Source organism: Salmo salar, chromosome ssa28 (assembly GCF_905237065.1).
Source record: "Salmo salar chromosome ssa28, Ssal_v3.1, whole genome shotgun sequence".
NCBI lineage: Eukaryota > Metazoa > Chordata > Actinopteri > Salmoniformes > Salmonidae > Salmo > Salmo salar.
Genome location: NC_059469.1, coordinates 5,988,453 through 6,003,323, shown reverse-complemented (window position 1 = coordinate 6,003,323; position 14,871 = coordinate 5,988,453). Strand labels below are relative to the sequence as shown.

At 44.4% G+C, this 14,871-nt stretch overlaps 1 long non-coding RNA gene across 1 annotated transcript; it reads left to right on the top strand.

Moving 5' to 3' along the window:
* The first annotated feature begins 217 nt into the window (after positions 1 to 217).
* LOC106589365 (uncharacterized) lies at positions 218 to 13,206 on the top strand. Its single transcript, XR_001324835.2, has 3 exons — positions 218 to 400; positions 1,682 to 1,909; positions 12,393 to 13,206. It is a non-coding gene; the product is annotated as an uncharacterized lncRNA (long non-coding RNA).
* The last annotated feature ends 1,665 nt before the right edge of the window (positions 13,207 to 14,871 follow it).

Here is a 14,871-nt window from a genome sequence, read left to right as displayed (position 1 = left end):
TTATTCTGTTCTGTTGACTTAAGATACAGTACAGGTAGGAATTGTCTGGTGTGTTTCTATTCTTTTCACTTTTTGCATTACAACTTTTCATTTAGCATGCCAATACTGCAGTGATTGCAAATAGTTACAACTTTTTAAAAAATGTTACGTTCAAAGGCTCCAATAAGTTGCTAGTGGTCATACAATGTGATGCAACAGTAACAATATTGCGCCTCTAGCCTGCATGAGAACTGCTGTATTCATTGGTTTTCATTTTCCCTGTTGGGTCGGAACCCATGGCCAACACTTGGCAAATGGCTAGCTTACAGACAAGGCAGACATGAGGGGCAAATTACCTGACCCAGCAGCAACTACTCCTCCATCTAAGCCAAAGAAAGAGAGACATTTGGAAAGCAGACAGGTAAACAGGGAAAACAATAGAGCCCAGGCCAAGATGGATTTGCGTTCACACAGTGAAGAGCACTAAGGGAGTTGAAGGGATTCAAAACCGACCAAGAAAAACATAACTAGCTGGATAATATATCCTGTTAGATATAAAGTTAAATTATGCTATTTAGTTGTAAATATGTATGTGAGTAATATTTTTGGATTACTTGTTTTGATTGTTTTCAAGCCACACATGCAATAGTTCATATTAGCTAGCTAGCTAATGTTCGCTAGTAGCTTGTTAGCATACTGTGACATTGGTTTGTTTAATTTGAATATAAAATGTTGCTTCACTAGTTAGTCGTAACTAGCTAACTTGTGTGTATAACGTTATTTGACCTTGTGTCTGAAAACCACGCTGATATTGGCTAGCTAGCTATATACTTCCGTTCACACGAGTGTACTGGCATGGAATAACTACAAAGCCCAGTTCAGATAAATAAGATGAGACATTACACAACGGTTTGTCTCACGTAGTTGGCTGTATTCATGTCAACTTTAGCTAAAGTCTTGCAATGAGATGGATCCATTTAGCCATTCAAAGAATAGTGCGCTAACATTCTGTGTTCAGCTAAGCAGCTAGATAGCCCCAAGCAGAGAGCTAGCTAGCTATTTTGCTGTACATACTGTAGTTAGACTGGCTTGCTGACATTTATCTGACAAGTCAAAAAGCGTACCCTGTTTCTCGTGCATGTACTTCATGACACTCGTTTGCTACAACAATTGGCAACTTTGTTTCAAAGTTTCATCACGGAATTGTAAAGCAGCACCGTTACCGTGGAAATGTTCTCAACTGTACATCTCATGTTCTTGATATGAAGTCAGCAGTTGTACAAATCATTCTAAAACTAGCTAGTTTTATCTCTGATCTAGGTCAGTGATGGTCACCTCCAGTCCTGGGGGCTTGAGCTGGAGTCCTTTCAGAATCACAAACTCATCTAGTGGTTTGCTTTCGCTCCTCCAGTATATGAGGCTGGAACCCTACTGGCAGCACTTGACTACAACCTTTGTAACAACCGTTCAGCCTTGGAGAATGCGTAGGCCAGGGCAACAAGACTTAAGTGTTAGTTGTCCTCTCTGTTGTGAAAAAGATTTGTATGATGTAAAACTAAAATATTTCAATTTATTAACTCATTACAATATAATACATGTTATCACTGTTATATTTTCAACAGATATCAACACTACAATTCTGCACGGATAGTAATGAAATTCTATAGACAAAATTTCCAGCAAATATTATTCTATCTTTCAGCTAAAGGAGAGACTACGATAAGTCTCGAAGGTGAAGTGTGTCTACGCATTGAAAATTGCAAAGTACATCCCAGAACTTCAGAGAACAGTGTTGAGAAGACTGGGCTTTCAATTGGGGCTACCAAGGAGAATGATCCTGAGATCAGATGACCCAAGACTCCCTGAAGTGCCACCACCTACAAAGGCTGAGCTGCTACAACTTCAAGGAGATGTCACAACTCAACACAGGGTGCAGTAAACACAACTTTGAGCTGGGAAAGACCGGAGCTTTCTTGTACAACGCTGTGTACTACTCCCTTCACCGAACAGCGCAAACTGTCTCTAACCAGAATAGAAAAAGGAGTGGGAGGCCCAGGTGCACAACTGGGCAAGAGGACAAGTACATTAGAGTGTCTACTTTGAGAAACAGACACCTCACACGTCTTCAACTGGCAGCTTCATTAAATAGTACCCGCAAAACACCAGTCTCAACGTCAACAGTGAAGTGGCGTCTCCGGGATGCTGGCCTTCTAGGCAGAGTTGCAAAGAAAAAGCCATATCTCAGACTGGCCAATGAAAAGAAAAGATTAAGATGGGAAAAAGAACACAGACACTGGACAGAGGACCTGTCTAGAAGGCCAGCATCCCGGAGTCGCCTCTTCACTGTTGATGTTGAGACTGGTGTTTTGCGGGTACTATTTAATGAAGCTGCCAGTTGAGGACTGTTTCTCAAACTAGACACTCTAATGTACTTGTCCTCTTGCTCAGTTGTGCATCGGGGCCTCTCACTCCTCTTCTATTCTGGTTAGAGACAGTTTGCGCTGTTCTGTGAAGGGAGTAGTACACAGCATTGTACGAGATCTTCGGTTTCTTGGCAATTTCTCGCATGGAATAGCTTTCATTTCTCAGAACAAGAATAGGCAGACGAGTTTCTGAAGAAAGTTCTTTGTTTCTGGCCATTTTGATCCTGTAATCGAACCCACAAATGCTGATGCTCCAGATACTCAACTAGTCTAAAGAAGGCCAGTTTTAGTGCTTCATTAATCAGTACAACAGTTTTCAGCTGTGCTAACATAATTGCAAAAGGGTTTTCTAATGATCAATTAGCCTTTTAAAATGATAAACTTGGATTAGCTAAGACAACGTGCCATTTGAACACAGGAGTGATGGTTGCTGATAATGGGCCTCTGTACGCCTATGTAGATATTCCATAAAAAATCAGCCGTTTCCAGCTACAATAGTCATTTACAACATTAACAATGTCTACACTGTATTTTTGATCAATTTGATGTTCTTTTAATGTACAAAAAATGTACTTTTTTTCCAAAAACAAGGACATTTCTAAGTGCCCTCAAACTTTTGAATGGTAGTGTACATATTACAACCATTACCTCGACTGACCGGTGCCCCCGCACATTGACTCTGTACCGGTACCCCCATGTATATAGTCTCGCTATTGTTATTTTACTGCTGCTCTTTAGTTGCTTGTTACTTTAATTTCTAATTCTATTCGTATTTATTTTTCTTTAAACTGCATTGTTGGTTAGGGGCCTTACAGTGAAATGCTTACTTAATGTTGTATTCAGTGCATGTGACTAATACAATTTGATTCGATTTTTTATTTGATTTATTATCGACCATGTAGCTAGCTAAGTTAGCTAGCTTGCTACCTTGACATTTGTAATGTTAGCTACTTTTCTGGCTGACAACATGAATATTATAACATATCATTTTTCTAGTACTTGTTCTGAAGACATTGTCGCTAAAACGGAATCAAGTTATCTTCAGTCTTGTCTGTAATTGTTATCGTATCGGCATCCAGAGTTTCAAATTTCTTGTTTCTGTTGGGTTGCCACTAGTTACCACAGTTACCAAAGTCTCAGAGTGGATGTTGATGCTGCGTAAAGTGGGAAATGCAGCGGTGACTACCAATGAGATCTGGGACTTCTGGGATATTGTGTTCAAATCTACAAAAAAACTGCATTCTTGCCAGAGGGGGCAAAAAAAACACACCTGTACACACATCATTACGTAGTGCAGGTTTAAGTGGTTTTATTTTCATTAAGATACTTATCACCTTTTTGTATTTGTTTTAGACTACATCTAATATTACCTCTTAGCCCACATGCTTGTTGTTGTGATTGTATTAGAGAAAGTTTATTCATACCGTATTGACATTGCACTAATTAGACCCACTCAAATGTGGTTTTAATGCAGTTAACTTCATCAACAGTGTGGAACAATGCATTTGATATACTGGGGTTAATTCTGATGCATTTATATTGATGTAATGGATCTTGGCTAACTTTATAAGTATTTGGTACTTCTTTATCACTGTCTCTATAGATTAGAATAGATCAACATTATCGTCTGTTCACATAAATGTACTGTACGTACTAGAAATGCACTGCTTTAATTCATACTTATTCACCAATATCCATGGTAATCTGAACATCACATTTACATTTTATTGTAGGTTGGAAGTATTTCTTTTCCACCTGCAGTGAATTATGATGATGGAAAATAATGGAGGCCCTCCATGTAGAACTCTATAGCTGAACTATGAGAAGCTAAAACAGGATTGTTCAAACTACTCCAGTGTAATACTTTTGGGATACTGTTGGGATTACCTGTGGTTTCCCAGGGTCAATGTTCTCTCCATCTGTTCTTGTTCACCCAATCAACCTTTCTCTACAACCATTTCTACATTCCTACAATTTCTACAGATGAATGTTACAATTAGGTGGTTTGATTGCGGTGAATATGGCAATCCAAGGAGGTCAGTTGTAGGTTACCATTGATATTATCACCATAAATGCCACCAATTTCATTTCAAAGGGTTACCCAACTCATTTGGCCATGTCAGTCATTGAGCATACATACTCCAGTGTGAAGTTTGGCAAAGGCATTACCATTGCATTTCTAAATAGCATGTCTAAGGGATAGGCAATATGTGCATGAGACTATAGAATAATACATACAGTATGTTTTGCAATAATTTCAGCTCAATTGAAAGGTGTTACATAATCTGATTGAGGTGACACAGTTACTAATAATCTAATACCATGTTTAAATTCAGAGAATCCTTTTTCATAAACCCATAAAACCGACAGTTATCCAGTAATAAGAATTTACTTTTGTGTCTGTAATACCATCTGAAGTAGCAATATCCCTTCATGCCAATATATTTTGGTTCTGAATATTCTAATTTCCACTTTGAGAGAGGACACCGATGGGTGTGATAGGGCAAACCACTGATATTGAAGGTTTATTACGTAAAGCATTAGTTTTGTTCTTCTGAGACTTCCTTTCCTTTTAAAATGTTCAACTGTACTACCGTATACGTCTAGGGAGCCATAAAACACCATAGGATGATAAAACACATTGTGCAGTGAAGAGGTAGGGGCTGATTGCTTGTTGCGTGTGATACAAACTCATCCTTCTGATAGATGGATATGGAGATCGATCAATATGTTAGCACTTCATAGTTCTTTAACAGGCTGACATATTGATGGATTTACAGTACCATATCTCATTTGACCACTCAAGTTATAAATGAGTATGTGTACCTGGAGCTGTGCTCTTCGGCTTTGCATGAATGCATTTGGGTAATTACTATTCTCTCATCATACACCCGTGGACGGTCCCCCAGATATGATCAATGATCAGATATTAGCCATTTTTAAGCTCCGGCCAGCCCACACTTAAAATACAAACCATGTCAAATATTTAGAAACAACAGAGTGTTCTTATTGAATGAAAAAAAAGGGTGAAAATGTACTTTTCTGTTCATTAGACAACATTGGAAGTAAATGCCATTGAGTGAACCTGAATCAATAGAAATAAGTCATGTCCATGGTTATTAAGAATGTTAATGGGGAATGATACACTATCTAGTTAACTGCACCCTTATCAGTTAGGAAGTCCATGTGTATAAATGTGTCCCCTATAAGATGAATAGTCTCTGATCAGTTTGCCTGGGAGGGAAACCCCGAGCCGCTCAGTAAGTCTGCCCTCGTAGAGATTAGTCAGCATTTTTCACCATGATGGATTTTACCCCTGGATAGTGAAATGGAATCCATTTACCATATGGTATTGACTCCCTGATCCTAGGAAACCAATCTGTTTGAAATGCAGGAGCATGTTTTGCTACTGTATGCCATTTGATGAACAGATAAAAGAGTAGGTGTATTTTGACTGCTTGACTGAAAACACCTAATTTTAAACAATTACATTAAATGTATTCACTGATGTAGTGCATACACAGAATATTTGTTTTATTGCAGAAACAAGAGCGGTGTAAAAATAGTCTGAAAACAGCCTCAGGTCTTTTGCTTATGCACATTAGCTTGGCATCCAAACCAGGCCTTAACATTTGTATTGCAACTAGTAATTGGCAAAAAGGTAAACAAGTATTTCAAATGCCCTACCTGTGATTGTCACGACAGTGACGGATGGTGGCGCCCCTCCTCGGCCGGGCGGAGCTCGGCGGTCGTCGTCGCCGGCCTACTAGCTGCCATCGATCCCTTTTTGTTTCACTTTCGTTTGGTTAGGTCTAGGTAGGCACGCACCTGTTTTGGGTTAGTAATTAGTAAGGGGGGGTTATTTAGGTTAGCGTAGGATGTATGTGGTTGTACGTGATTGTGTTGCTTGTCCGGGTTTTGTGTGTTCGTCAGAACGTGTATTGAGTTTTCCCTTCTGCCAGTGGTTTCTTTATTTTGTGTACACCACCGCAGAATCTTTCAGGGCTGCGCCCCTATACCGTATCGACCGCGTACAGTACTTCAAAAAAAGAAGTGTGGTCACGAACTCTCTCTGTCTCCTGCGCCTGACTCTACCTCTCCTGTTGTTCCTCGAGCCAGCCCGTGACAGAAATCACGTACCCAACCTAAATGGAGTCAGCAGGAGCTTCAGCGCCAGCCATGTCCATGGAGGAAACCGTCGACCAACACTCCACCCTGCTCCACCGGCTGGGGAACGCCATGGATCAGGTGTTGGCGCGCCTGGAGAGCTGGGACCGACGCGCTCTCGGCCCCCTGAACGCGGCAGGCCAACAGCCTGCGCCCCCACCAGCACCCACAGCACCCAGTACCAGTGGGGTGAAACTCGCTCCCCCCAGGGAGGACGATGGAACGGCGGCTGGGTGTAAGGGCTTCTTGCTCCAGTTGGAGTTATACCTGGCGACCGTTCGTCCCTCTCCCTCGGGGAGGAGAGCGTCAGCGTCCTCGTCTCCTGCCTCACGGGTAAGGCCCTGGAATGGGCAAACGCCGTGTGGGACAGTCCGGACTCAGCCAGGGACAACTACCCAGAGTTCACCCGCCGCTTTCGGGCAGTATTCGATCATCCCCCGGAGGGGAGAGCGGCGGGTGAGCGGCTGTTTCACCTGAGGCAGGAGACGAGGAGCGCGCAGGACTTCGGCGCTCGAGTTCCGGACCCTGGCCGCGGGAGCAGGGTGGAATGAGAGGGCCCTTATAGATCACTACCGTTGTAGTTTGAGGGAGGACGTCCGCCGGGAATTAGCCTGTCGGGACACGACCCACACACTGGACCAACTGGTGGATCTGTCCATCCGACTGGACAATCTGCTGGCCGCCCGCGGACGTCCGATCCGGGCCCTGCTCATTCCACCCTCCAGCCCTCCTGCTCCCACGCCTATGGAGATAGGGGGGGCAGCAGCCAGGAAGACTGGAGGGGGAGGTCGCTCCTGCACCTCATGTGGTCGCAGAGGGCACACTGTGGACCGGTGCTGGGGAGACTCCCCTAGGAGTCCAGAAGGCAGGCAGAGCGCTCCTTTGACACCTCAGGTGAGTCAGCACCAGCCTCACCCAGACCCCCCTGTCCGTCACATGTATGTGTCAGTGTCCTTTCCTTGTTTCTCCCCTCACTCCCGGTTTAAGGCGCTAGTCGATTCAGGCGCAGCAGGGAGTTTTATGGACCGTGGGGTCGCGGCTAAGTTAGGGATTCCCCTGGTTCGGTTGGACCAACCCTTCCCCGTGCACGCCCTAGACAGTCGACCACTAGGGTCAGGGCTGGTCAGGGAGGTCACTGTGCCTCTGGTCATGGTAATGCGGGGGGGTCATGAGGAGCGGATTAGTCTTTTCCTCATCGATTCCCCAGCATTTCCAGTGGTTCTAGGGATTCCCTGGCTAGCCACTCACAACCCTAAGATTTCGTGGGGACAGAGGGCTCTTAAGGGGTGGTCAAATGAGTGCTCGGGCAGGTGCATAGGAGTTTCCATCGGTGCGACTACGGTGGAGAGTCCAGACCAAGTATCCACCGTGCACATTCCCTCAGAGTATGCCGATTTGGCTATCGCCTTCAGTAAAACGAAGGCGACCCAATTACCACCTCATCGACGAGGAGACTGTGCGATAAACCTCCAGGTGGGCGCTGCCCTTCCTCGTAGTCACGTTTATCCCCTGTCTCAGGAGGAAACAGCGGCTATGGAGACATACGTCACTGAGTCCTTGAGGCAGGGATACATTCGGCCATCTCACTCACCCGCCTCCTCGAGCTTCTTTTTCGTGAAGAAGAAGGAGGGAGGTCTGCGCCCGTGCATTGACTATAGAGGTCTAAATGCCATCACAGTGGGTTTCAGTTACCCACTACCTCTCATCGCCTCGGCGATGGAGTCATTTCACGGGGCGCGCTTCTTCACGAAATTGGATCTCAGGAGCGCATATAATCTGGTGCGTATCCGAGGAGGGGACGAGTGGAAAACGGCATTTAGTACCACATCTGGCCATTATGAGTACCTCGTCATGCCGTATGGGTTAAAGAATGCTCCCGCAGTCTTTCAATCCTTTGTGGAAGTGGTTCTCCGGGACCTGCTCGGTCAGGGTGTAGTGGTGTACATCGATGACATTCTGGTCTACTCCACTACACGCGCCGAGCATGTGTCTCTGGTGCGTAAAGTGCTTGGGCGACTGGTGGAGCATGACCTATACGTCAAGGCTGAGAAATGTGAGTTTTCCAAACCAGCCGTCTCTTTCTTGGGGTATCGCATTTCCTCATCAGGGGTAGTGATGGAATGTGACCGCGTTTCAGCCGTGCGTAATTGGCCGACTCCCACCACGGTGAAGGAGGTGCAGCGGTTTTTGGGATTTGCCAATTACTACCGGAGGTTTATCCGGGGCTTTGGGCAGGTGGCGGCTCCCATTACCTCACTGTTGAAGGGGGGCCCGGTGCGGTTGCAGTGGTCCGCGGAGGCGGACAGGGCCTTTAGTCGTCTGAAGGTTTTGTTCACCGACGCTCCGGTGCTGGCGCACCCGGACCCCTCTTTGCCCTTCATAGTGGAGGTGGACGCGTCCGAGGCTGGGGTAGGAGCCGTGCTGTCCCAGCGCTCGGGCGCCCCCCCAAAACTCCGCCCCTGCGCCTTCTTCTCTAGGAAGTTGAGTCCGGCGGAGCGTAACTATGATGTGGGGGACAGGGAGCTGTTGGCTGTGGTCAGAGCCCTGAAGGTGTGGAGACATTGGCTTGAAGGGTAAACCAGGAGGTGGGCAGGTTCCTGCGGTCCTACTGCCAGGACCGGCCAGGGGAGTGGGCAAGGTTCGTGCCATGGGCCGAAATGGCTCAGAACTCTTTGCGCCACTCCTCCACCAACATATCACCATTCCAATGTGTGTTGGGTTATCAGCCGGTCCTGGGGCCATGGCATCAGAGCCAGACGGAGGCCCCTGCGGTGGAGGAATGGGTTCAGCGCTCAAGGGAGACCTGGAACGCTGTGCAGGAATCCCTGGAACGAACCAGGGTACGACAAAAAGCGAGCGCTGACCGGCACCGCAGCGAGGCCCCCGTGTTCACCCCAGGGGAGAGAGTCTGGCTCTCGACCCGGAACCTGCCCCTCCGCCTGCCCTGCCGGAAGCTGGGTCCGCGGTTTGTGGGGCCATTTAAAGTCCTGAGGAGAATAAACGAGGTGTGTTACAGATTACAACTTCCTTCTTATTATCGCATTAACCCCTCGTTTCATGTGTCTCTCCTCAGGCCGGTGGTAGCTGGTCCGCTGCAGGAAAATGAGGTACGGGAGGTCCCTCCACCCCCCTGGACAACGGGGGGCCCCGGCGTACACAGTCCGGTCCATCTTGGACTCCAGACGCCGGGCGAGGGGCCTGCAGTACCTCGTGGACTGGGAGGGGTACGGCCCGGAGGAGAGGTGCTGGGTACCGGTGGAGGACATACTGGACCCAGCGCTCATCCGGGAGTTCCACAGCCTCCATCCGGATCGCCCTGCGCCTCGCCCTCCGGGGCGTCCTCGAGGCCGGTGTCGGCGCGCTGCGGGAGCCGCGCGTCAGGGGGGGAGTACTGTCACGACAGTGACGGATGGTGGCGCCCCTCCTCGGCCGGGCGGAGCTCGGCGGTCGTCGTCGCCGGCCTACTAGCTGCCATCGATCCCTTTTTGTTTCACTTTCGTTTGGTTAGGTCTAGGTAGGCACGCACCTGTTTTGGGTTTGTAATTAGTAAGGGGGGGTTATTTAGGTTAGCGTAGGATGTATGTGGTTGTACGTGATTGTGTTGCTTGTCCGGGTTTTGTGTGTTCGTCAGAACGTGTATTGAGTTTTCCCTTCTGCCAGTGGTTTCTTTATTTTGTGTACACCACCGCAGAATCTTTCAGGGCTGCGCCCCTATACCGTATCGACCGCGTACAGTACTTCAAATAAAGAAGTGTGGTCACGAACTCTCTCTGTCTCCTGCGCCTGACTCTACCTCTCCTGTTGTTCCTCGAGCCAGCCCGTGACAGTGATAAATATTCCGGTAGTGTGGATATGACAATTTACATTTCGCTTTAGGCATCTAATTATAATAATATGAATATATAATTTTTCTGTTTTCTAAGAATTGTTGCATTATGAAAACTTTATTTTGTTTAATCTGAAATAGAGTTTGATTCTAAAGTAGTGACTCTCTTGTATGTTAGATTCAATTGATGCAATTTCCACAAGAGTGGGGTGAACGCAGTGAAGTATATTGTGAAGCCATCTGAGGGCTCAGTCAACACTGGAAATGTAACAATGTACCAATTCAGTGAACTGCTCCAATGTATTTCTTCACATGCTGAGCTCTGATCCAATGTGAGTGAGCATGCTGCACCTAGCCAGGGGGTCACATGTGCACTTTGGATGGCTACCTCAGTGTCACTTTGACAATTGGATTGATTAGACAAGGAAGTTTCCAACAGGCTAGCTCCTATTGGTTTTCTCTCTGTAGGAGTGTAACGCTCGTCGTTAGAGGGAGAAGTGCACCAAGGCGCAGCGTGGTAAGTGTTCATGATAATTTATTTCAAGAAACATTCAAACAAGAATAACCAAAAACAACAAAACGAAAGCGCACAGGTCTGTCAGGGTCAGATGCTAAACAGAAAATAACCTGCCACAAACACAGGCTGCCTAAGTATGATTCCCAATCAGAGACAACGATAGACAGCTGCCTCTGATTGGGAACCACACTGGCCCAAAAACAAAGAAACAAAAAACAGACTTCCCCACCCGAGTCGCACCCTGACCTAACCAAACATAAAGAATAATAAGGATCTATATGGTCAGGGCGTGACAAGGAGGGCTAAGTGCCAACTGTCCAACAAGTCGACAGTTCAAAGTGGTAGATTTGCAAGAGATTAAGCAATACATGGTTAAAAGGGATATTCAAGTAGATATTTGTGATGATGGCATTCAAATAATTAGAGCCAAGAACAATAGGACAGAACATACCCACTGATTTATAGTGCATTTTAAGAAACGTGTCACTGTTTGTAAACTGTCGCAAGCATGGACATAAAACAGCATATCTGAAAACATTTTAAAATATCCTCCAAACCATCCATTTGGAGTTATTTCCCTTTTTCTCATGACTGAATTACTGCCAAATGATTGGATGAACTACAGATACAAGGAGAAACAAAGTGACCAATAGCGTCACTGAGTCACATCGGGCTGACTTGTCTTTGACTGTAGAGCATGACTGCTCCGTTCGTGCTGAATCTTGGCTGTTGCATGACTAGACAAAGTGCTTTTGACACCTGGTTATACAGTCCACATCAGACCATGTCAGCAGACTGAATTGAGTCTAGCTTGCATTTCATTGCTCTTTTAAATTCTGTCATTACACATAGATCCCAGGGCAAAGCACATCAGTAATATGGCTGGGGAACAAATGTCCAAGCTAGAGGGAACTGTCACATATCTACTGGCTGATGAAGATAAAGGATGAGTCAGCATTGCTGCTTTAAGCGCAGAGACTTCGTAATAACACTCACTTTGTAACACATTGATATACAGTTTATCATTCATATATACTGTTTTACGTTTAGTGATGTTTATATTTTGTTGCGGTCAATCATGTTGACCTATCCCTTTGAGGCAGAGTTAGACTGAAATATCATGCATTATTGCATGCATCTAGAGCCCAGTGTGTACATTTTGTGCAGCCGTACGGTGCTAGGTTTGCACCTGTTAGTGCCATAACGGAACGACTAAATAAGCGAGCTAGATCATGACACTTTATTTATGTTCTAAGACTGTGTTACATTTTTATTCACTTTCTCTATTTTTTCAACCTTTATAACATATTCTGCTCCCCAAACATTAACAGGTGAAAACGTTGCAAAATATATGATAAGTCTTGAAATAATTTCAGGAGCATCTGCGACTTTCACACGGCTATCACTGTGAGAACAGGGTCGGATCTCTCTCTTCTCTCCTCCTCTCTCACCTCTCATCTTCCTCCCCTTCTGCTCCTAGATCATACACTGTCTGCTGAACCCAGCTTCTTCAACGAGGAATCCAGATTCCCTAACGAGGTGCTAAATGATTCCACTATGCCACCACACCACCCGTGAACTGAGTGATTCCGCTTCCTTCGTAAACAAAGTGTCTGGACAATGCAGCTCGCTGCGTGATGCCAAAGCGGAGAGGAGAAGGAGGCCAAGGCTATTAATGCAGTGTTTAATGGTCTACAGCTGGGTTATTCCACCTCAAAAAGCACAAGAAAAAGGATTTTGATACCCACCATCTCAGATTGTTCTGAAATCGTTTGTGTCGATAGAAAGATTAGCATTCCTGAACACTAGTTTGTTTAAATATAATTTATTCTCTGAGACATTAAGCTAATTGACTGCACCCATTGGCCATTTGAATTTACAGGATTCATATAATATATAATAAATATAGTACCTAACATCCGATTTGCCCCAAACATTTTTTGAACAATGAGTTAGACATGAAGAATACAAATAAATGGTCAAAAATCCCATGTGGACCCCCCAAACCCAACGTCAATTCCACCCCGACAATGAGTATATAGTATCAGTTCTCTATGCCTGACAAGTAGTGTGGAACTATGGCTCTGAGTTTTGTTTCTACATCCTATGTAATGTTTTCTCAGTGAATTGGGTTATGTTTTTTCCCCCTGTTCAGAGAAATTAGTCATTGAAGTTGTTAGGTTTATGTTCCATCCTACATCCTGATATTACCAGGTTCTGAACGCTAAATGCTAAATGGTGCTGTTCCCTCTATTAAGGGAATAGCACCGCCCCCTCAAAGTTAATGGATAGTTCACCCAAATTAGAAAATGACATATTGGTTTCCTTAGCCTGTAAGCAGCCTATGGACAAGGTATGACAGCAACCCATGCTTTAATTTCGATGGCCACTGTTTAAAATGCTAACTTTTTCCACATTGTGACATAAATCCAATGCAAGTCAATGGTTCCTATATTAGCATTTTCACACTTCATATCCACATCATCATAATGTATCAAAAAGGTAGTGTGTAACTCAATGATGTTACTTATAGATGATTTGGATATTAAGTGTGAAAATGCAAATATAGGTAGATTTGTGCCAAAAATGCTAAAAAGTTATCCTTTGAAACATTGGCTAGGTCAACAAAACCAAAGCATGGGTTGCTGTCATACCTAGTCCATAGACTGTTTACAGGCTAAGAAAACTATATGTCATTATGTAATTTGCGTGAACTATCCATTTAACATTGAGGGGGGATTATTATTGAAATTTTGTATCACCTAATAGGAACAGAAACAGTTCCATCTAGTGGTCAGAACCTGTTAATATCAAATCAAATGTAATTTGTCACATGCGCCGAATACATCAGGTGTAGACCTTACAGTGAAATGCTTACTTACAAGCCCTTAACCAACAATGCAGTTTTAAGAAAAATAAGTGTTTGACGGGACATAAACCTAACAACTTCAATTACTAATTTCTCTGAACAGGGGGGAAAAAACCATCACCAAGCTGACGGAGAATACATTACATAGGATGAAGAAACAATACTCCGAACCGCAGCTCCATACTACAAACCTGTCAGACAGAAAATATATACTCGTTGTTGGGGTGGGATTGGCATGGGGTGTGGTGGGTGGCTTTGACTGTTTCTTTGGATCCCTCATGTCTTACTCCTTGTTTGAAAAAAGTATGGCCCAAATCAGATGATAGGTACTGTATTTACTGAGTATCCTTTAAATTCAAATCCTATACATTGAAATGGCCAATTTGTGTGCAATCAATGAGCTTCACTCTTTCAGAGATCAAATTAAATATCAACAAAATAACGTTGCAGGAATGCTAATCTTATCTGTTTCTAACTACAGAAATGATTTCAGAACAATCTGAGACCCAGCTACTGTATGGAAACCATTTAAGAGTCATCCTTCCCTGATGCATAGAGACGTGAGTCACAGAAGGACCATTCTCAGGAAAACTAAGAATGGTAGATGTGTTGGAGGGTTTACTCTGCATATAGACTGGGTGAACAATTTGATATAATTAGGGATAGCCGCCAGCAGGACACCTGTCGGCAACATCCGGTGAAATTGGAGAACGTGCAATTCAAATAAATAATCGTAATATTAAACATTCACGAACATACAAGTATCTTACATCATTTAAAAGCATAAATTCTTGTTAATCTAACTGATTTGTCCAATTTACAATAGGCTTTACAGCGAAAGCATAGCATGCGATTATCTGAGGACAGCGCCCCACATCAACATATTTTTCAACCAGCACAGGCTTCACAAAATCAAAAATAGCGATTAAATAAATTACTTACTTTTGAAAATCTTCCTCTGTTTGTAATCCCAAGGGTCCCAGCTACAACATGTATGGTTGTTTTGTTAGATAAAATCCTTCTTTATATCCCAAAAAGCTACCGCTAAACTTTGTCCAAACAAGTCAAACAACGTTTCTATTTAATTCTC